Genomic DNA, 23,196 nt, shown 5'->3' on the forward strand with positions numbered 1-23,196 from the left:
TATTTCATATACTTATAGAATATGCACGTGTGTGCACATAAAACACAGATACATTTTGTTTTTCTTTCCGCTTTGCCTTCTTGTTTTCTTTTTTCTATCCTAAGAAGACTGCTTTCTCCTCTGTATGCTCTCCTAGTATGCAAACCTTTCTCAACAAATCCTGCTCCCTAGAATTCATCACCACTGCACACACTGCCTTGAATTGATATTACTATTTATTGGGTTGGTCATAGTGTTCATTTTTAAATCAGAATCCAAAACATTATGTATATAGCTAAACGATCAGACAAGATTTCTACAAACATCCATAGAGGTAAGAGTATCACTTCTTGGGTGAGATCTTGGGTTTAGAGATGCTTAGAAGAAATAGCTAACAGGACCAGTGTTTATTCTCTGGCAGCCAGGGGACTTTTATTTGCTTCTTTTCTTCAGGGCCTGAGTTGCTAGTTATAGAAAGTAAATGAAGAGGTTAGGTCAAAGTACATCAAAGTACATCTGTCAGACCTGAATTTTATTCTCACCTCTATTACTGGCTGGGTGAACCTGTGTAAGGAACTTTATTTCTCTGAGGACAGCGTTAGACTCACTGTCATCTCCTACAAGCATGAGTTCTTTTCCCTTGGGCTGGGATCTTCTTAGGGTGGGGAAGGCATTGTGAAAGTATATATGGGAGTGGCTGTATTTTATACGCAAATATATGGGATGAGAAATGACTGTCTCCATCTAGCCTCATGTTCCAGAAATGGAACTTCTACCTCCGTATGTGCAACTGAGAATTATATGACTTCAAAATGTGCTCACTGACAATATTCACATGAATTTAAAAGCTGTTTACAGCAGAATGCCAGCTTTACAATAAGAAGTGTATCTATCAAGCTGATAGTTACATTGACTGCTGTATTTTCCCCCCGTCGGCATAGATGGAGATGTTGTTGTTCAGTCGTATCCAACTTGTAGAGACCCCATGGACCGCAGCACGCCAGGCTTCCCTGTCCTTCACTATCTCTTGCCATTTGCTGAAACTCATGTCCATTGAGTTGATGAGATGCAGAGATAAGTATATGTGAAGAATGGTAACCAGTGAACTGGTTACCAAATGAATCTTGGTTCAGAACCAGGGGAACGATTTGGCAGGTGTAAATGACTGATTCAAAGCCATGACATCCTAATGGATTCCTCTCTCTCTAGGCACACATTTGCCACATGCTCTAGAGACCCATGCTCTTGGGCTGGGATCTTCTTACTCTGTTGGTGATGGAAAGGCACTGCCCATATTTGCTGCTTTGCATTTTCCTTTCTCTGTACCAACTTCTGATGGATAAGGAATGCTTCCTTGTAAGAATTTTTAGGTTCTTTGTAGAATAAAGCTCAAGTTTTAGCTGAAATACTGTTTATTAGTTTGCGAGGAAATGCTAGGTAATAATTGTATAAATGCTGTGCTGACTTTATCTGGAAGCGAGATTAAGTTTCAGCAACTTCTCCAAATGTGGTTCTGAAATATCATGAATACTTGATAAGCTCTCTCTATGAAAAGGAATACAGTGTTTTCACTCAGCATCATTATTATTTTTGAGTTTTTCCCTATAAGAATTCTTCCTCGAAATGTTTCTTTTTGGCAGAAGCTAACAGAATTATATAAAAAGATGACAATCAATGAAAACAGAAATGCCATAATAATGGGTCCTGGGAATTACGGGACTGAGAGCCTGGAGATCAAGCCCAGTTTGACATTTACAATAAGGGGTGTGCCTTTATGTCTCATGTTCGGTGAGGGGTGGTGGAGAACAAGCAGGTGCATGGGAGTCTTGTCTGGTTCTTGGCCCGCTTGGTCCTTTGTCACTCCAGAAAGTGATAGAAGTTCACAGTTCTCCTGTAAGGCTGTGTAAGGACATGCAGTTCTCAGAGGAAAATGATATGTTCAGTGCAGAAGCTGCAGTATGGGTCCAAAAAATGTTCATAGGAAGGACAAATGTTATCTAAAAAGTCCTGGACTGGGAAACGCCCTGGGTTTTTAGATACGGGAACCACTGCATATGAAGGAAGCTATAATGGCATTTCATTTGGGTATTTAATTAGAGGGATTTTTAAAAGGGTGAAATTTGTATACTCTGTATATTACACTCATATTTTGAAATATTTCCTTTAATTATATGTGTACTTTTTCATTTTTATAACAGAGTGAGATGGCTAAAATCTCCCAATTTCTTTCTGTCTTCATTATATGAAAATAATCCCCAGTATCCATTTAAAGGTCAAGTATATCTAAGTCAGAGTTACAAACCTGCACACTGAGGTGCTAATTCCTGTTATAACTGATCTCCAAGCAAGTAGCCTGGGGATAATATTTCAATGACATTCCTCTGTGATAATGCTCCTTGTTGTAAAAAAAAAATTCATTTTTAAAATTTCTATGCCTTGATTAAATAGATACTGTACAATACATCCCATAATGAATGACACAAATGAAAAAATATTACTCCATGATACATCGTGTTATTGGTAGATCTGATGAAATGGAGTTTATGTTTCAGTAAGTACATTTTTAATAAGAAAAGTTACTTTCATAAAATTCATATTATAGCACTTCCTGAATTTTTAGGTACTCTTTTCGTTTAAAGAATACAGTTTGATTTTCAAACAGACAGTTTCTGGATTCTGAAAGAGTTTAAATACCCAATACACACAATGTGTTTTAAATCATCTGCCTTTGACAGCTAACATGGCAGTATTTGGGCTTCCCTGATAGCTTAGTTGGTAAAGAATCCGTACCCTGGTTTGATTCCTGGGTTGGGAAGATCCGCTGGAGAAGGGATAGGTTACGCACTCCAGTGTTCTTGTGGCTCAGCTGCTAAAGAATCTGCCTGCAATGCGGGAGACCTGGGTTCGACCCCTGGGTTGGGAAGATCCCTGGAGAAGGGAACGTCTACCTACTCTAGTATTCTGGCCTGGAGAGTGGACTCTATCGTCCTTGGGGCTGCAAAGAGCTGGACTCCACTGAGCGACTTTCACTTTCATGGCAGTATTTAGACTTTGAAATTTTGCCAGCGAAATTATGGCAGTGACCTTCTGCAAGTAATTTTTTATCTTAGAATCCTTTGTTGGCTGAGTAGAAGAGTCTTGGGGTCAATAAATGGAGGAGAATGATATACTATAAATTATCATGAAAAGAAAGCACATTTTTAGTTGATTAAAAAATGTTGACTTATAAAATCACTGAACCTTTTGGTCCTTTGACTAAGATGAGAGTGGTGAAATACTGGAGGGATCGGACTGAGTCAGAGCCTAGGATGCTTAAAACTTTTTTTTTTTTATTACTGAGTATAATTGCTTTACAATGTTGTGTTACTTCCTGCTGTCCAATGAAGTGAATCTCCCCTATGGAAACATATATGCTCTCCCTCTTTGAGCCTCCCTCCTGCCCCCTCCATCCCATCCCTCTGGGTCATCACAGAGCACCCGACTGAGCTCCCTGTGTTACATGGCAGCTTGCATTAGCTATCTAGTTTACACATGGGTCACTCCTCCTCTCCCAGTTCACCCCACCCTCCCCTTCTGTTTTCTGTGTTTGCATCTCTGTTCTTGCCCTGTACCATTTTTCTAGATTCTGTATATATGTGTTAATATATGCGATTTTCTCTCACTGACTTACTTCACTCTGTATGATAGACTCTAGGTCCATCCACATTTATACAAATGACCTTTCTGAGAATCTTGGACTGCAAGTGCTGCACCCATTGAGAGAGGCAGTTTTGGGTATAGCACAGTAGAGCACGTTATGGATAAATAATGCAAATGACAGTGTTGCAGAAGATGTTTCCCTTTTTATTAAACCTTAACGTAAGGTTTAATTATGTTAGGTGTGATTAGCATCTTCTCCACATAGGCAGCCACAGCAACCATCTCACTGATGCAAAAATTGATAAAGAAAAGGAAGAAATGAAGGCAGAAAAATAAAGACGGCAAAAGGAAGAGAGCCGGCTAGAAACTCCACAGTCACAAGTTATGCTGTGGGCAGAAGTCACCGATCAGATTTGCCTGCTCCTCCAGACTCTTGCCAAATGTAGTTATAAGCCTTTAGGTTCTTTATTTTACAGTTAAGATTTGAAACTCTGAAAATCTCAATATAACTTTTCTGTGTCGTTGGACAAGAGCCACATGGTCATTTTATAGAAGGACCATTTCTCACCCACATGGACCAGGGCTGGGGGAAAGGAGGATGGTTGATTTAAATACCCTAACTCAGAATTTACTGTGGATTTAAAATCTCTGACTTAATGTTGCATTAACTGCCAGTGGCTGCTTTACTGCCTTTAAAACATGCATACATAATTGGATACTGTAATGCTTTGCGGGTAAAATAAATACCAACTCACACTAAAACAAATACTCTGCATGATGAAGTTCATGCAGACATAAATTAATCATTTACCAGTTAACCAATATGCACAGGAAAGAAATAGATCACTTATTAAAGGTTGCCTCATCTATAAAATGGGAAAAATAAAATGCTGATATATTTTACAGTGGTGCTATGAGGGAAAATATATAAAATTATTGCTAAGCAGTTTATAAACCATAAAATGCAGTATGAACATTAAATTAATAATATTTGTACTAATTCAGATTCAATACCCTCTGCATTAAATATATCTCTTTGCCTATTGAAGCATACATATAACCAAGCTGAGGCTTTTTATTTTAATTTTTATCAGTGTCTTTGGAATTCTGCAGAGCATCACAGGAGTTACTGCTTATGTTAAAAACTCCTCAGCACCAACATTTCCAAGAAAAAATTCTTGGCTGTTCACATCCCCAACTCCATTTTTAAAGAGAACTTTAAAGTTCCCTCCCAAAGAGCCTGATGTCTTTCACGTGTATAGACATCATAGTTATGAAGCAGATATGGGTGTGAATTTTTTGATCAGGTGGAAGTGATGAACATGCTCTGTGACTTGATTTATCCTAAATTATGAATCGAAATCGGGAAGCGATGTGAAGTTGGCGGGGAGGTGCATCACGTCTCTGCAGATTGCACTGAACTGATCTGAGCTAGAAATGTTCTGTGCTGGGACAGGAGCGCAGCCCAAACAGCAGGGTTTTGGGGATATCATGCTGCTCAAAACGTTACAGGCTTTAGAGATAAATCAAGCTCCTGTGTCTCAGCTTGAGTCCAGAAATGTTGTTCAAGGGCACAAGGGAGAACTATGCAGCAGAAAACATATTTCCCTTACTCTTCTCCCTCTTCTTGCTCTTCCTCTTTAATGGAGTCTTATTATTTAGAAGACCAACTTGTACCAAACACTGTAATCCACTCAGCACATTTTTAACATTGCCAGGTGTCCCTTTGACTCTCAATGATAAAACACATCAGGCATTTCTGCACTCACTTCCCTTTTATAGGGGCCGTTAACATAGAAATACCTCCCCATCTTGCACTATGAAATGACAAATGGCTGGCTGGAGAAATCTGAAATACTGCCAGCCCTTCCCTATGTATCATGTGTCACCAGCAATAATAAACAGTGACTAATCTTTGGTCATGAACTATATTTATGGCTTTCTTGTCATCAGGAGGTAGGTATTTTCTCAAATCAGGTTTAAGGCTCTATATTTACATTAGGAACACGTGTCCTAGAAAAAAAAAATCTACCTAAGTCCAAAGGAAAATAACCCTCCCACTGTCTTTCCTTTAACTTTTTGTAGAACTTGGCATTTCCATTGTATCTCTTTTTTCCATCAGGATTCACCCAAGAGTGTTGTGATCAGGAATTGAATCTATTCCAGCCCATTTACCATTTGGTGATAATGGTCTCCTTGTCTAATGGGAAAAGGAACAGGAAAAGGAATATGGCTAAAATGCATACCTCTCCCACTTGAAGTTTATCAGAGATCAAAAGGAAACACAGTGAAACTATTTCCTAAATCCCAATCTTGGTTAAGGGGATTGACATTTTCCTAAAGAAACAGAGCACCAGAAGAAAAAACGGGAGAAGCACATTAAGGCTTTGAAAGAAACAAAATAAGGCAATGGAACTAATATCAGCTGTCTGCTAGATACCAGCCCAAACCAACAAAAAACACTGCCCTCATGGAGCTTACATTCTAGTTGTGGAGGACAGACAAGAAATAAATGAGTAATAAATAAGTCAGTTAAACAGTTTATCAGATGATGGTGGTTATCATGCTGAGAAACATATCAAGAAAGGAAAATAGGGATTGTGGGAAGGGGTTGCATTTTACAAGGGTGATCAGTGAAGAGCGTACTGAGGAGTCAGCATTTGAGGAAAGACTTGAAGGAGAGGAAAGAGCAGGTCATGTGGGTTCCCTGGGAAGGACGTCCCAGATAGGGCAGAGCATGTGCAAAGGCCCTGAGGCAGGAACACGCCTCCTGTGCTGGTAGAACTGTAGGGAAGCCAGAGCAATTGTCAAACAGAGAAGGACCCTTTAGTCCTTTCCCCCAGCCCCCATGTCCTCAGCCTGCTTCTTGTCCACGGAAAAGCTTTAGCCAAAGTGAAAAGTGAAAGTGTTAGTCATTCAGTCATGTCCAACTCTTTGCAACACCTTGGACTGTAGCCTGCCAGGCTACATGGGATTCTCCAGGCAAGAATTCTGGACTGGATAGTCATTCCCTTCTCCAAGGGATCTTCCTGACCCAGGGACTGAACTCAGGTCTCCTACATTGCAGGCAGATTCTCTACCACTGAGCCACCAGGGAAACCAAACATTAAGTTTAATTAGAGAAGTGAGAAAATGCATAAACAAAAGAAAAGCAGTCAAACAGGACAAAGCATTAGTGGTTAGTAAGCAAAGTTACCTTTAGTTCCTTCTCAAGGGCTATAGATAATATTCTGAGCCCTATCCTGTGAGGTTGTGAGTTATACTAAAACCCCCACCAGGTGGAAGATGTTAACTACCTGATGACTAGACTGTAGCCATGATATAAGTTGCCACAATTCCTAAAACTGGCCTCAAGGAAATGGAAACAAACTGACCCTGGAGCTGAATATTAACTGTACTTTTATAACAATCAACATGATACTGGTAATCATCTCAGACCACTGGTGACCATTTCAAGATGACTGTCAGAGCTGACTGTGCTGTTTCAGCATGAAGCCCCCTCCCTCTGCCTATGAAAGCTCTTGCCCGCTGGATATAGTTGGGAGAAGTGGGGAGGGAATTGGCCTTTGGACAGGAGTTCGCCTTCTCCTCTGGTTGCTGACATAAAAGAAAGCAAACTTTCCTCTCCATCAGCCTTGCCTCTTTAATGTAGATTGGGAGTTTGGGATTGACATGTACATCTGCTATGTTTAAAATAGATAACCAACAGGGACCTACTGTATATAGCTCAGGGAACACTGCTCAATATTTTGTAATAACCTAAATGGAAAAAGAATCTGAAAAAGAATAGATACATGGATATGTGTAACTGATTCACTTTGTTGTATATCTGATACTAATACAACATCGTTAACTGTACTCCAATATAAAAGAAAAGTTAAAAAAAGAAAATACACTCTAGGGTGCAAAGGTGGAAGCAAGGAGATAAACTAATTAAAATGAAAAATTCAACTCTCCTTTCTGTGTAAGTTTAATGAATATGAACCAGAAATTAAGAGAGAAGAGTTCAAAATTATATGCAAAGACATTGAAGTTGTAACTACACAAAGTTAAAACTGCTTGGAAGAGAGAGTTCAATAAAGTAGTCGATTCATTTCCTCAGCACCAAATGTCACCAAAGTTTGAAAATATTTTAGAATAAGTTCATGAATAACCAGTGATTAAACAAATGTAAATTTTGGGAACATTGAATATCTATTGCTACTGTTGCTGCTGCTAAGTCGCTTCAGTCATGTCTGACTCTGTGCGACCCCATAGACAGCAGTCCACCAGGCTCCCCCGTCCCTGGGATTCTCCAGGCAAGAACACTGGAGTGGGTTGCCATTTCCTTCTCCAATGCATGAAAATGAAAAGTGAAAGTGAAGTCGCTCAGTTGTGCCTGACTCTTTGCAACCCTATGGACTGCAGCCTACCAGGCTCCTCTGTCCATGGGATTTTCCAGGCAAGAATACTGGAGTGGGGTGCCATCGCCTTCTCCAATCTATTGCTAAGTAATAGATTAAAAAAAAACTCCCTCCTTAACATGGGGTCTGGGTTATGAAAATAAACAGATGCCTATTATGATGTTGGAATTGTCTCTTCAAGTACTTTTTGGTCCTGGAACCAAAAAAGACCACCCAAGAAACAAAAATCAAGACCTTTCATTTGGAACTTAAGGAAACTTGAAAAGTTAAGAGTGTAAATCAGCAAGAAAAATGAAGGGAGTCATATTTGAACTATTCGTGTTTTTATTTTCAAATTTAAAACATGACTAATGGGAAGAAAAGAAATATTGACTCTTCTTCAAGAAACGAAGTGGAGAAATAAAAATTCTGATAGAAGGTGAATTTAGCTTTGCAATCGTCCTTCCTGGCAGTCAGAATTATTAGGTTACGAAACAGAGCTCTCTCCATTTCTCCTGGGCGGTTTAGGTTTGGAACAAATTGGACCTGAAAGAGTGTCAAAATTCACACTAGGAGTGCCTACTCAAAGCGCCATTTCTCTCTGAAGTAGGTTACTACATTCACCTAGGGAAATTTCTATTGAATTATAATTAGGTGGCTAATTAAAAAGTGGATTACCAACTATATTAAAATATGAGAGAAAAATGTGCCCATCATTCATTCTTTAATTTAGAAAATCCACTGCTTCCTTAAAAAATTCTCACTGGAAAATTCCATATATAATACCCATGTTTTCTTTTTTTCTTTTAAATCAAATTTATTGAAGCAAGTCTAGGATTTTGTTTGTTGAGGTAACAGAACTAATTTGAGCTTCCCCATTAATAAAAAACGTGCCTCTACATCTTAGTTATCGTTCTTTAGAATGAGAACTGCTGGCTCTGAAAAACAGTGCAAGGTTCCTAGAAGAAATAATAATAATGAAAATAATAACTGCTACCATTTAGTGACTGCTAATATACATTAAATTCTAGATGTCTCATTTAATTCTCAGTAACTCTATGTTACTGAGAGAATTATAGTTGTCACCTAATATATCTATTACCCCTGTTACAGTAATTTTATGCCTATTAAACAGATAAGAGAACTAAACTCAGTGAAGTTAGGCAAATTATTCAAAATCACACAGCTTAATGGTGTGAAACTCAAGCTCAGATCTTTTTGACCTAAGAAAGTGAAAGTCGCTCAGTCCTGTCTGACTGTTTGCCACCCCCATGGACTATACAGTCCATGGAATTCTCCAGGCTGGAATACTGGAGTGGGTAGCCTTTCCCTTCTCCAGGGCATCTTCCCAACCCAGGGATCGATCTCAGGTCTCCCACATTGCAGGTGGATTCTTTACCAGCTGAGCCACCAGGGAAGCCCAAGAATACTGGAGTGGGTAACCTATCCCTTCTCTAGCGGATCTGCCCGACCCAGGAATCAAACCAGGATCTCCTGCATTGCAGGGGGATTCTTTACCAAAACAATCTTGTGTTAAGCAAGAATTTTGCCTTCCTTAAAATATTTTAACATTAAGCTAAAACTATATGGTTGCAGTCAACTGATTTTGAAACTGATACTGTTCTTGTACCATATAAGCAGTTAATCAGGATTGTTTATTAATGAGAAGACCATATTTCCTAGCCATTTGTCCAGACATCAGTTTATTTTATAAAGTAAATGATTGTCAGGAGACTCTTCAGCTATTACTAACAGCAAAAGTTAAAAAGAAAAAGTCACCTATTACTATAGGTTATTATTTGTCTTTTCTAGTTTCTTGTAATTTCTAAGAAAGTAAAAATTAAATGATAACCCTTGAACTTTGGTATGATACAATTTATGAGCCTGCTACCTTAGTCACATATTAAGTGGGTCAGTCTGTTTCTAAAAACACTTAAAAATTGGCCACCCCAAGTAGATGACTTAGCAGACAGGCACAACTGACTACTGGGATGGGCTTCCTGAACTGCTTACTCAGTCCCCATACCAGGCAGGTGACTTGGAGTTCTTTCTCAAGTAATGACAGTCATAACATTGTAACTATGCTAATTTTTATTGGAGAGCCTGTTGTATGTCAGACACTGTGCTCATTGCATATATTACTTCACTTTGCTTCAGGATTTCTCAGTTGTGGTTCCACCTTTCGGGCTGGATGAGTTTTTCTTTGTGGTGGCCAGTTGGTGGGGGGTGGGGGGGGGCGCTCCTGTGCATCCTGGGAAGATCTGAAACATCCTTGGCCTTTACTCCCCAGATGTCAGCACACACACCTCCTCCAGTTGTGATAGCTGAGCCCATTTCCAGATATTGCTAAATGTCTCCTGAAGGGCAGAATCACCCCTAGTTGAGAGAGAGCCTCTGTTTTACTCCCTCAACAGTTTGAGGGAGATTAGTACTATTAGATTAGTAATATGGCTGATGAGGAAACTGTGACTACAAGAGGTTTAAGGCTCGCAGTTAGCAAATTACAGAGCACACAGATCACCTATCTCTTGAATGCTATTTTTCTACGGTTGAAACTCGTAAGTGAAGATCTGCCCTCTTTCCCACCCTCTTTTTTATTTATTTATTTGACTGTACCAGATCTTAGTTGCAGCATGTGAAATCTAGTTCCCTGATCAGGGATTGAACCTGCACCTCCTGCATTGAGAGTGTGACATCTTACCCACTGGGCCACGAGGGAAGTCCCTTTCCCACCCTCTTCACGCCTGTATTTCACTGTGGAGTGGAGCAGTGGGAAAGAAGAGATGGTGCATGTGCACAGAATTTCTATTGTACAGATTAATTCCACTTTAATTGGAATTTTGAAAACTAATGAAAAAAATTACAAGTGTTACATGATCCATTCTCAGGGTTTTTTAATCGATCTGATTTAATTCTTCCCAATTAGCATGCCATTATGGAGGAGTATTATGTTGAGAATCAATATTACACTAAACACTAATATTTTATTCAGTATTAAAAATTTATACAAATGGTAATACAAGTGCTTTATTCCTACTTTCTCTAAATGAGAAGAAATGCTTCCTTAGGGCAATTCTAAGTACAAAGAAAATGTTATCTTCTGAGAAGACTATTGGTATTACATTTGACATAAATCATTGCTTACATGAATCAGTAAGATTTAATTGAATGAAATTTATTTTACTGTAAAGTGTACATATTTTTCAGGATGTCAGATTGTTTTCCTTTTTATACCTATAGTGTAATCCCATGTTAAGATGACAATAAAATGACATTATCGTGCAGGACTGCTAATCCGGACAAAATATAACTGTCACATTATGATTGTAGGATATAATTTTTTTCTTCTTCTTTTTTCTATTACTACCCTTTTTTGAGTTAGATACAGTCTTAGACTAGAATTTGAATCTACATCCAGATTCTGCATCTTATATCTTCTTTGCAAAGAGGAATTAATAAGCCTAATAGATAAACAGGATACTAGATAAACATCTAATAAATAGCCACCTAGAAAGAGGTCAGTTAGGTGTGGTTTAAAACAGATAGTTCAAATTGCTTTCCAAATTGGGTCCCTTTGTACCTCTCCCAGCATCTGGCCTTGCCGTGGTCTCTGGTTTTAGACCCTGGGTCCCCGGCATGCATCCTCCCCTTCTCCCTCGCCCCTCCCTTCATCTTGCCTGTCCGTCTGTTGCTTCTCCCCCTACAACTTCGATAGCTTCTTCAAACTTCCAAACTAGGGTAGCACCATGAGATTACCATAGTTTTGATCTCATGAAGGCATTTATGATTTTTTAAATAACTTACATACTTAAATTCCCAACTTCTCATATATTTTAAAACCATAAGGAAACTATGCCTTTTAAAACATACCTAACTTTGTGAATTACTATACTTTGTTCTTCAGTATTAGAAAAGTTTTGCTCCATATTTTAGTAATCTCCCAGTTGGGTTGGCAAGATCAGTATGTTAATATGCACATACTTTGAAAAAGCTAGTCTTCAGGAAAAGGACGCTTATAATTCCAAAGGCATATTAGAAGTTAAAAACTGCCATGCAAAATCTAAGCAGGAAAAAAAAACACTGATTAATTAAAGCTAACTGAAAAATTAGAAATTGAAGGTATGTTCAGCATGGCAATCACAGTTACAAACAGGAAAATTTAAGAAAACATTTAATTGTTTGACTTTTCTAAAATATTGATTGGATTTCATTAATAAGCATTTTATGCATATGGCTATTCTGAAAGTTTCTTTAAAAATGAAAGACTTATGCCTTAATAAGACATATTATCACATGAACATATTTGAATCTGGCTTATGAAAAATAGGACTTTAGAATTTAAAATGTGTGCCTAAAATGCAAATATATTTAATTAACTGAAAACCCATAAGACAGGACTTCTTCAAATAAGCAATTACTTCAGGGACTAATCGTGTAAATAGGATCCTGATTCATTAGCACAAATACCCATATGAGAGAAGGATAAGCAAATTTTATTCTTTAGGTTATTTATGCACACGTGGTAATATCTCATTAATTTAAGAATTCAATAAATTTAAGATCTTTTGATAATTTGCTCATGAGTTGGGCTGATGTTTACCTTTTTTTGCAAACATTTTATTTACAGGTAGATAACATATGGTGTTTTAAACATTTATTTTCAATCTTACGTACACTTTTTAGACAGAATAAGCTATTTTCAATGAACCTCAGGCACTTTACAAGCTCCTACATACACCCAATCTATATGCTAATAACAAAATGTTCATATGATTCATTGTAAGAGGTCTCCTTACAATGGAGAAATCTCCTTAAGGATTTCTGTTTTATAATGTTTTGTTGAAGTTACTATATGTAGTTTAAAGTAATAAAAACCACATTTGTTTAAAGTTATCTGTAATTCAGCCTTCCCACACATTCAAATATGCCCATCTCCCTAATTCATTAGAAAAAATGAAAATTTGCAATATTCACAGCTACACATCCAGAGAGAATTTTCCTTTTAAATATGCAGTAGGACACATACAGGAAAAATACAATGACGTGTGAAAATAAATGATTTTGTGAGTGTGGACAAAGGAGAGTGAAGTGTCTCAAATCAATTTCAGTCCTGTAGGCACAATACACTGGTGAAAACTCAGTAAAATAGCCCTTTCCTCAAAAGGTGATGTCACTCACTTGGGATGACTGAGTTCTAATCACTTGCTTGCAAAGTGATAATAAGTTTTTCCAATTAAAGACAGTCAGTTCCTAGGCCAAAGGGGTGGATGCTCCAAACGAGGACATCTGGGATGAAGAGAAATGCCACAGCACAGATCTGGCATTTCTAAATCTCGCTTGTTTGTGGCCATGACTTTTCAGCATCCACATGTCAGTTTTCCGCACAAGATGCTAAAGAATCTTAAAACTGTTTATAAAGCGAGTGGAAGAATTCTTTTATTTTAGTGACCAAAACTCATACATAGAACAAAATGACTCAAAATTCTAAACCAGATAATGTATATTTCACACTGACACAAACCACGACTGAACGAATAAACTGAACATTCTCTTTTCTATGAAACACACCGACGGCAAATCTAGATATCAGAAGTCACGCCATCTTCACGCAAGAAGTAGTTCCATTTGTTTTTAACATTGTGAGAAGATTAGAACTATCCATATCAGTAGGTACTTACCATACAAAGGGGAAAAACAAGCTCCAATTCCATTTTCGTGACTTAATTGAGAATACTTGCTGAAAGGGGACTCTTCTCATGTGTTTCTGGATAGTTACCCAACCTGGGTAGGAGATGCAAGCACAGAATGTTTCATCATCAAGGAGAAAACTTCTCAAGAAATACTAGTTTGTTATATCAGTGATTTCTCATCTGAATGAGTGCTATCCCAGCCAACTGTATGCTATTTACAAATCAATCAGGTGCCCTCGAGAGTTTGAGCAAGAGAGGCTGGAATGACTACCACTATTAGGGAAAGAAGACCAGGGTGGGGAGGGGTGGGGCAGGGGGTGCTGCATCCCACTGGGTATCTGCATGAAGTGAAGGTCCTTCACTTCACTTAGGCTGAGTTCCTCATCTGCCTTGTAGGGTACTAATGCCAGCTATTTGAGGGACTGCTCTCACAAGCAAACAAGACAATGTATAGAAAGATGTTTAGTCAACAGTAAAACTGTTTCATTTATTTATCCTCTGACTCTGTTGTAAGGATCTGAGGTGGCTTCCAAAAAGAAAAATATGAATAAAAGTCAGGAAACAGGGACTTTCCTGGAGGTCCAATGTTTAAGACTCAGTAGATTCAATCCCTGGTTGGGGACTTAAGATCCCACACGCCTTGAAGTGTGGCCAAAAAAAAAAAGGTTGAGAGTAAAAAAGGAGGATGCATACATGCTACCTACATTGGCTAGCACTTGACTGAAAGTGTAGTTTAGACTTAAGTTTCTTGGTAATTTAGGGAAAAGGAAGACGCAGTTTCTTCTTAATTTTCTATTAGAGAGGAAACGATACATTACTTCCCCTAAAGAAGCCAAGTATTTTATCCTCTTGATATGAAATTCATCGAAAATTTAAAGCATGTAAAACATGATACAGGGGCATTGAGAAAAAAATGGATTATTCTGTTTAACAGGAATAGGGCTGACGACTATGAAAACTGAAGGGCAAAGGAGTACTTCTTTTTCTTGTTTGTGCTGGGTCTTTCTTGCAGCGTCAGGCTTCCCTAGTTGTGGCGCATGGATCTTAGTTCCTTGACTGGGGATCAAACCTGATCCGCTGTGCTGGAAGGCGTATTCTTTAACAATGGACCACCAGGAAGCTCTGAAACAGGGTACTTTTGCTTGGAGGTAGTGCATGTCAAGTTGCTTCAGTCATGTCCCACTCTTTGTGACCCTGTGGACTGTAGCCCACTAGGCTCCTCTGTCCATGGGATTCTTCAGGCAATAGTACTGGAGTGAGTTGCCATTTTTTCCTCCAGGGGATCTTCCCGACCCAGGGATCGAACCCACATCTCTTAACGTCTCCGGTAGTGGCAAGCAGGTGCTTTACCACTAGCGCCATCTATTACTGCTATGAAAATTGTCTTACTCCTAGAGAAACACCTGATACTTGAATTAGGGAAATCCTAACTATAAGCACAATTCACTCCCAACTAACAAGTCATCTGAATCTCTTCCCTTGCCCCGCCTTCCTAACAAACACATAGGAGCTCCTGAGCTGAAGTCACGTTCGCAGCAGTGAGGAGAAATTTCTGAAGGAAGTCACTGATGGCTTGCGACCCTAGTCCAGTCAGTGTTCATTAATATAAATAGGGGGTAAAGCTGCAAAGATAATGAGCCCAAATGTGATATAGTACTGACTGCCACACAGCCCTTTTTGTGGGGCCATTTCAAAAGGGAAAGGATGAGAAAGGGAAAGGTATATGATCTTATGATCATACTGTCAGTGAAACACATCCCAGCACGCGGCTCTTCCTTGAAATCCACATGTTTTCCTGACTTCCTTGAAATCTCACTTAAAAAAATTTTTTTTTCTTTGAGTCTCTGCGCAAGTAATAGCTGGTCTTTCTGCTGTACCACTTGGAACATACTACATAAGAGTTCATATGCACTGAAATATTTGTAGATTTTCCACCTTCTCTGCTGTCAGGAAGCCCAGCTCCAATTAAAATATATGTACTATTAAAAAAATTATTTTCTTGGCTCCGATGCATGGCATGTGGGATCTTAGTTCCCTGACCTGGGACTGAACCCATGCCCCTTGCATTGGAAGCATGGAGCCTTAACCACTGAACCACTAGAGAAGTCCCGGTCTCGCAGGAAACTCAATTTTCTTCTTCTGGCTCCTCTGCTTCCTCCCCTTAAGCATGGGCCTTCCTTCAGATTCTCTACTTGGCAGCAATTTCATTCACACCCACAGCTTAAGTTGTCTTTTTTGATGCTTCTCTAGGCTGGATCCTCCTCCCCAACCTCTTCTGAATTTGCTTTTTTTTTTTTTTTCCTGCCTAGCATCAATGGTACTGTCACCCTCTGTGGCTTGAACACTTGGAGTCATCCTTAGTCTTCTCCTCCATCGCTTCCTACAGAACACACCACCTGACTGTGGCCACTTGGCACACAAACGTCATTTCCCTTTTACATGTCAAAGGCCACTGTGATCAATAATACATCTAGCCTCCATCATCTCCCTTCCAGGTAGTGGCCTCTTTTCTCATGTACCCCTACTTCCAGTCGCCATCATTTCCCAGGTTTCAGGGTGGATCCCGGTTTTCTTCCTAAGTCCTCGTGCTTCCCCACTTGCTTGAAAGCGTCCAGTATTTCTTTAGTCCCTAGTAGATCAACTCTAAAACTTCTCAGCAGAGAAGTTTCCAATAGCTGAAATCAGTACATTGACCACATTTAACATAACCTTTCCAGTCCTACTAAACCATTTCCCTCTCTGTAGCCCTCTCCCCAAAAGCTGTTTTCCTGCCTCCATGACTTTGTTACTAGCTTTCTGCTTCTGAAATGTTCATCTCTTAACACCCAGTTCAGACACTACCTCTTTCAGGCATTGTCCTGAATTCTTGAGTAGAACCCACTATACCCTCCTCTACAAACCCAAAGATCCTTAAATGTACTCTCACTACAAGATTCATATTTATAATACTCTGGCTTTATTTTCAATAGCTATGAATACAGCAGTGCAAAGAGCTCTCAGAAAGTTTACAATCTAGCTAGGGAAACCCTGCTCTATTCACATTTCTAACTTCCACGGTGTAGTATCTCATGCTTGAATATTGTGAATGCTATATAAATAATAGGTGATTAGATAGATGGTTTTTAAACGTCAGATAGCACCATGGAATGCTCTGAACACGGGTCAGACACCATTTTAGAAACTCTTTTCTGAGTAAACAACAGTAGCAAGACTGTCCAAATTTTGAAGACAAAGCAATGAAAGAGGACCAAGAAAAAGCCCCAATATAGGTAGAAGTGTTACTTTTCTCTCTCCATTATTTTTAACAAATTTGTGTGATCAGTTTATAAAAATCAAGTAAGTGTTTATACCTGAGGGAAAACGTTGCATTTTTAAAAATCAGATCACAGAATAGTCCTTAGGCATTTGAGATTATTACGCAGAATATATCTTATGGCAAATTGCCCATTAGGGATCGAAAATGTCTTTCCAGTTGGTGCCTGTCCCCCTGCTTCATACACATAAGATAGTTACTGTTTGTCGGGTGCATGAGTGCTGAGTCACCCACTGCTCTCTCAGCAGCTGCCCTGCAATAGTTCTAGTCCCCTTTACAGCCAAACCACTGTAAATAATTACCATGCTCTCCTTTCCTTGCTTCCTGTCTGGTCTGGAGCTCACACCACCTGAGTCTCACCTCTGCCTTATTTCAGTGCTCACTGCGCTGGGGCCCTGCCTTCACTCCGCTCCCTTAGGGTGGGCTCATAAGAGTGAGCTGTCGAGGGACAGGGAGGGAAGTCGAGGCTGCGTTCATGCCACAGGAGCTGCTGAGAATGTTCTCTGTAACGTCTCTGCCCACGGCCTCTCCCTTCCCCCAGCAATGTCTGCAGTGGGTGAGGCCGGGCAACGCTGCTTTGTGAACATTCGGTTTATTTATGCCACTCACAAGAGCACCATCGAGTGGGTGAACACGCAGCTCGTAAAGTCCTCTAGCTGCAGGTTTGCATTTTCTCTCCAAATCAGACCCCAGAAACTTGGACTGTTCGGTGTATAAATTCCACCGAGCTACACTGTCTCTAGAGGTCACCAACGTGTCAAAATGACTTTCCTGTCTACCATGCCCGCTCCCTGAGTGTCTTCTTAAGATAGATGTAAACTAGGAACACGTGAAAGAGTCTCTGACATGCTTGACCGCGGTCAGAACTGGTTACAGCTCTGTTACCCAGACATATCATTTAGGAATTTCTGTGTGCGTCCATGCTCAGCCACTCAGGCATGTCCAGCTCTTTGTGACCCCATGGACTGTAACCTGCTAGGCTCCTCTGTCCCTGGAATTTCCCAGGCAGGAATACTGGAGTGGGTTGCCATTCCCTTCTCCAGGGGATCTTCCCAACCCAGGGATTGAACCCACGTCTTGGGTATCTCCTGCATTGGCAGGTGGATTCTTTACCACTGAGCCATTTCTCTTTAATTCAAAACAAATGTCTCCTTTCTCAGTCTTCCGCAGTCAAGGCAACTGACTACCGCCACCTTCTCAAGATGGAATCCTTGCTCCCTTGCCCCCATGACCCAGCAGTCTCCTGGGTTTCCTTCTCTTTCTTCTTCTGCTCCTCCTTTCGCCCTTATGCTCGTTCTTCACTTGGTGGCCATGATGGATTTGAATTCCTCCAGGCTTTGGTTCTAGCATTCTCTGCCATCGCTGACTTTATAACCTTTCTCTGCACGTCATCTCCGTCTGTGGGTCCTACTGGTCATATCCAGACCTGTGAATGTGAAGACGCGTCACAAGTCTCCATCTCTGGTTGGGACTCCAGAGCTCTCTGACAAGCTTCACACCCATAACCAAATGTCTGCTTGCTCTGCCCTGTGTCAACTCCAAGACGTCTCCCGCTCCGCATGTCCAGCACTGAATTTAGCATCAGTCTTCACAGACCTGTTCCTCTGCCAGTGTTCCCGGACACTTTCTCCGGGGCTCCGCAGAAGACGACCTGTCAGTTTTACCTTCTGTATATCCTTAGAATCCATTGACAGCTTAGAATTCATCTTTCCTCCCCTAGGCCAAGTTACCAGTACCTCTCTGTTCAAAAAGTTCAGCTGCATAACTTAGGCCCCTTGCCAACCAGGACTCTTCATTGTAGCCAGAAACACTTTTTTGAAACATAAAATTGATGATGTGACTATAAACCTCTCCCTCAAAAAGCCCCCCAAACCCACCTTCTTATTGGTTTTAGGATAAAGGAATATGCCCTGCTATGGCGAAAAAGCCTTTCATGGTGCTAACCTCTGAGTGCATCTGCAGACTCCAGCTGTTCACCGTGTCCTGCGGCCGCTCAGCTTCCCTTGTCTCTCATGCTCATTCTGCTTTCCGTAAGTTATGACTTTCCCATACGTCATGCTTTCTGCCAGTACTCTGTCTAGTTGACTCTTGTACAGCATGTAGATCTCATTTTCTAGGGTCATGTGTCTCTCTTCAGTATCATTTAGAACAGTTGCATTTTCATAACTATTGTGTCATTCTCTTTTTTGAAATTATATTTTTATTTATTTGGCGGCAACAGGTCTTAGTTGCAGCATGCAAGATCTGTTAGGGGCAGCGTGTGATCTCTGAGTTGTGGCATGTGAATCCAGTTCCCTGACCAGGGACAGAACCAGTCCCCCTGCATTGGGAGCGCAGAGGCTTAGCCACTGGACCACCAGGAAAGTCCTGTGTTTGTGTCATTTTTTTACCCTCTGTCTTCCCCACTAGCTTGAAGGCCAAATGAGGGCAGAGAATACCTGATGTAATTCACTGCATCCTAACGGTGTCTGGCACATAGTAGGCACTCACTAAAGACAACTTTATTGAAAGTATGAGTGTATGAAATGAATATGAAAATAAACCTAGATTAAAGTCAGCAAGAAAAATGTACTCATATTTTACTGTTGAAAAATTCCAAAATAAGCACAGTATTGAGATGAGTATCAAGAACACTGAAAGCTTTAGATGGATTTAAGAAATTAAAGTAGGAGGACTTCCTTTCTCACCCAGATTCAGTAGTGGGTAGACGGGAATGGTAGAGAATTTTTAATGAAAAATTTCACCTGGATTGAAAAGCAACTGATTTTAGTACATAAAAAATATGCCAAGGTATGAAGGTAGTACTTTCTAATCTAATTCCTGCTATTTTTGCCACTGCATATACTGAACCAGAGCCATCACACGGGCAGGAATAGAGGATTAGGACCAGAGATGACTGGGGAGGCAAAGGAGAGATGAGATTTCAAAAAACGTTTATGTTTCTGGATTGTGGCTATTGGGCTGGATATGCCTTTTTATATCTTTGCTTCTAAAATTCATGTCATTACATGCACTATAATTGTCTCTGCTTCCATATGGTGACAGAATTCTATCCACTGTATCAAGATCTCAATACATAGGCAAAGCGAAAATGTTGGATCAGTTGTTTCGCCTCAGTTACTTGACAAGTACAGGACACCCCCCTCACCCCAATAATGAAACACAAATTTAGTCAATTAGAATAGTATCAGTGTTGTGAATGTACTTTTGCAATTACGAGAGTAAAAACATTCCACACTGAAATAAGAAATGCCATCTGATTTCCATTTAACACAAAGGGGGAGAAACACCTTCCATTTAAGAATGACAAATAAAGCTGTCAGTGTGATCCATTTATAGTCCCTCAGAGAATGCCACAAATCCACATAACGTTCTGAGGAGCTAGTTATTGTATTTGCTGTGTCGAAGAGAAGGCCTGGAAGTCTCTGATGGTCTGCTAGCCAAGGAAACTGAGGTTAGTTGGAAGAATGTACAAATTTAGTCAGCATCCTAGGTGTACACCCCTTAAAGGGGAGCATGAAAGTGCTGGCTGTTGTCTGTAAATAGTGTGCCTCAGTAGGAGGGGTGGGATGCTGCAGGATACACCCTTGTCTTTGTCTGTTCCCCACCCCTCTGCCCTTGCGTTCTTGTTATTCAGTTGCTCAGTCATGTCAGAATCTTTGCAACCCAATGGACCACAGCACGCCAGGCTTCCCTGTCCTCCACTATTTCCTGGAGTTGGCTCAAACTCATGTCCACTGAGTCAGTTACGCCATCCAGCCATCTCATCCTCTGTCGCCCCCTTGCCCTGCCTTCAACTTTTCCCAGCACTGGGGTCTTTTCTAATGAGTCAGCTCTTTGCATCAGGTGGCCAAAGTATTGGAGCTTCAGCATCAGTCCTTGCAATGAACATTCAGGGTTGATTTCCTTTAGGATTGACTGGTTTGATCTCCTTGCTGTCCAAGGGACTCTCAAGAGTCTTCTCCAGCACCACAGTTCAAAAGCATCAATTCTTTGGTGCTCTTTACCGTTCAACTCTCACATCCGTATGTGATCTAGAAGGGTCTTAACTGGCCAAATGAGGCCTCTCTCTATTAGGCCTACTGCTAACAAAAATTACAGAGAGGCATCAAATCTTGATTAGAAACATCCACAGTGCTAGTTATTTTTGAAAATGTTACTATAGGTCATTTCCAGCTCAGGTACAAGGGCACTTATCAAAAACAAACAGTGGAAATATAATCTCTATTCCTTATTCCTGCACTCAGCTTCCTTCTTTTAAGCAGCCGTGTGCTGTTAAATATATATACATATATTCATATATAAGTGTGTATAAAATATGACCCTCTGCAAGGCATAACTGATTACTTTTTCTCCTTTGCATTGGCTGCTAAAAAACCGCGAATAAAATTTGTTACTATCTTCTAGCAAGAATGTTGAATTTCATGGCATAAATTTTGAGTATGAATCTCTCTCCTGGCCCTATCTTACATTCCTAGCCTTATTTTTTTTTCTTTTGACTCATTTTTTCCTACCTGTTTGAAATATATTTTATGTTGCTCTACAGTATGTATTTTTATTAGCCTTTCTCTATAAGCTTTAAATCCTTTCCAGCATATAAATAAAATACACAACATTTATAGATAGCCTTTTTTTTTTTCCTCTGGAGGGTTGCAAAATTTTCCCAGAGCAACACAATTCATTACCATAAATGAACATTAAGACACTGATGTTCATAGTAATTAAATTTTTTGTGATATTTCACTCAATATTTCAGTTAGGTTTTCTTAATATTTATGCATACACTTTTATTGCTGAAATTCCTAGCCTGAGGTCCATGGACTCTTTCAAATTATATGCAAAATTTTGTGCATATAAATTTTTATTATAGAGGAGTTTCATTTTAATCCAATTCTGAAAGGTAAATTTGACCCAAAAGATTAAAAATATACTCTTTTTCACTGGAATAACCCCAGAATACCAGATCTGGGTCTCTTGGCATTCAACTAAATGACAAAATATTTTTTGACTACCTACTTAGTGTCTAAAAAGGGCTTCTCTGGTAGCTCAAATGGTAAAGAATATGCCTTCAATGCAGGAGGTCTAGGGTCAATGCCTGGGTTGGAAGATCTGGAGAAGAAAATGACAACCCACTCCGGGTATTCTGTCTGGAGAATCCCATGGAGTCTGACAGGCTATAGTCTACAGGGTCGCAAAGAATTGGACACGTCTGAGCGACTAAGGGCAAGTACAAGTACCTGGCACTGTTTTAATTGCTCAGAAAACAGCAATAACCATGTAGACTTGACCTCTGACCTCAGGGTACTTTTAGTCCAGCAGGGATGAGGGAAGGCAATGAAAAAACAATGTGAAATATTTGGATGGTAACATACTATAATAAACAAAGTAATGTAATAGAAAATGAATGAGATTGGATGGTCAGGGACAGCCTCTCTAAGGAGATGTAATCTTAGCTGAGCCAAGCAAGATTGGAGGGAAAAGCATTCCAGAGAGAGAGACCAGCTAATGCAAAGACCTTCACAGAGATACAGGCTTGTTCTCATCCATAACTCTTCTAGAAAATAGGAATGGTCATTCTCCAAATTCACTTTGCAAATTTATTTTCAGTACTTCACTCTCTTTTCCTTGTTTTCATTTTCTTTGAAGAGTTAGATTTCCTAATGTGAGGGAAAAGTATCTTCAGAAAAAGGGCCATGTATTTTATTATACATGAAATTCAGTAAGTAATTGAGTCTACCATCTTGAAGGGACTATGGGAGATGCCCTGAAGGTGCTCAGCACAGGCTGAATAAAATATAACTGCCATACATGTCAGAGAAGGCAATGGCACCCCACTCCAGTACTCTTGCCTGGAAAATCCCATGGATGGTGGGCTGTATCCATGGGGTCGCACAGAGTTGGATACGACTGAGTGACTGCGGCAGCAGCAGCAACCATACATGTAACCATAATGTACCTTAAACCAATCTTGTATTGTTCAGTAACATAGGTTTATAAGCCAAGTAAATTCTAGGGCCCTGACACTTTAATGTACAGTTTGAAACTCAAAGTTCTTTAGCAAGGCAATCATCCTCTAAAAGCTGAAGATGGATGAAGAAGAAAAGGAACACATACTGAAAATTAGTGTTAAAAATTCTTTGAGATAAGAACACTACTCTATGGCTTGGAAAATGCTCTAAATAGCCTTGAATGT

The 23,196-nt window shown here is 39.9% G+C and overlaps 1 protein-coding gene across 6 annotated transcripts in view; it reads right to left on the minus strand.

Annotated features, from left to right (window-relative positions):
• The window catches only part of RHOBTB1 (Rho related BTB domain containing 1), a 140,417-nt gene that overhangs the window by 110,766 nt on the left and 6,455 nt on the right, over positions 1-23,196 (minus strand). For all 6 annotated transcript variants that reach the window (XM_069571729.1, XM_069571723.1, XM_069571722.1 and 3 more), the window contains one exon: positions 13,679-13,781. The gene's annotated coding sequence lies outside the window, so the exon portion shown is untranslated. The remainder of the gene's footprint in view (positions 1-13,678; positions 13,782-23,196) is intronic.

Source organism: Ovis canadensis, chromosome 25 (genome assembly GCF_042477335.2).
Source record: "Ovis canadensis isolate MfBH-ARS-UI-01 breed Bighorn chromosome 25, ARS-UI_OviCan_v2, whole genome shotgun sequence".
NCBI classification, from domain to species: domain Eukaryota; kingdom Metazoa; phylum Chordata; class Mammalia; order Artiodactyla; family Bovidae; genus Ovis; species Ovis canadensis.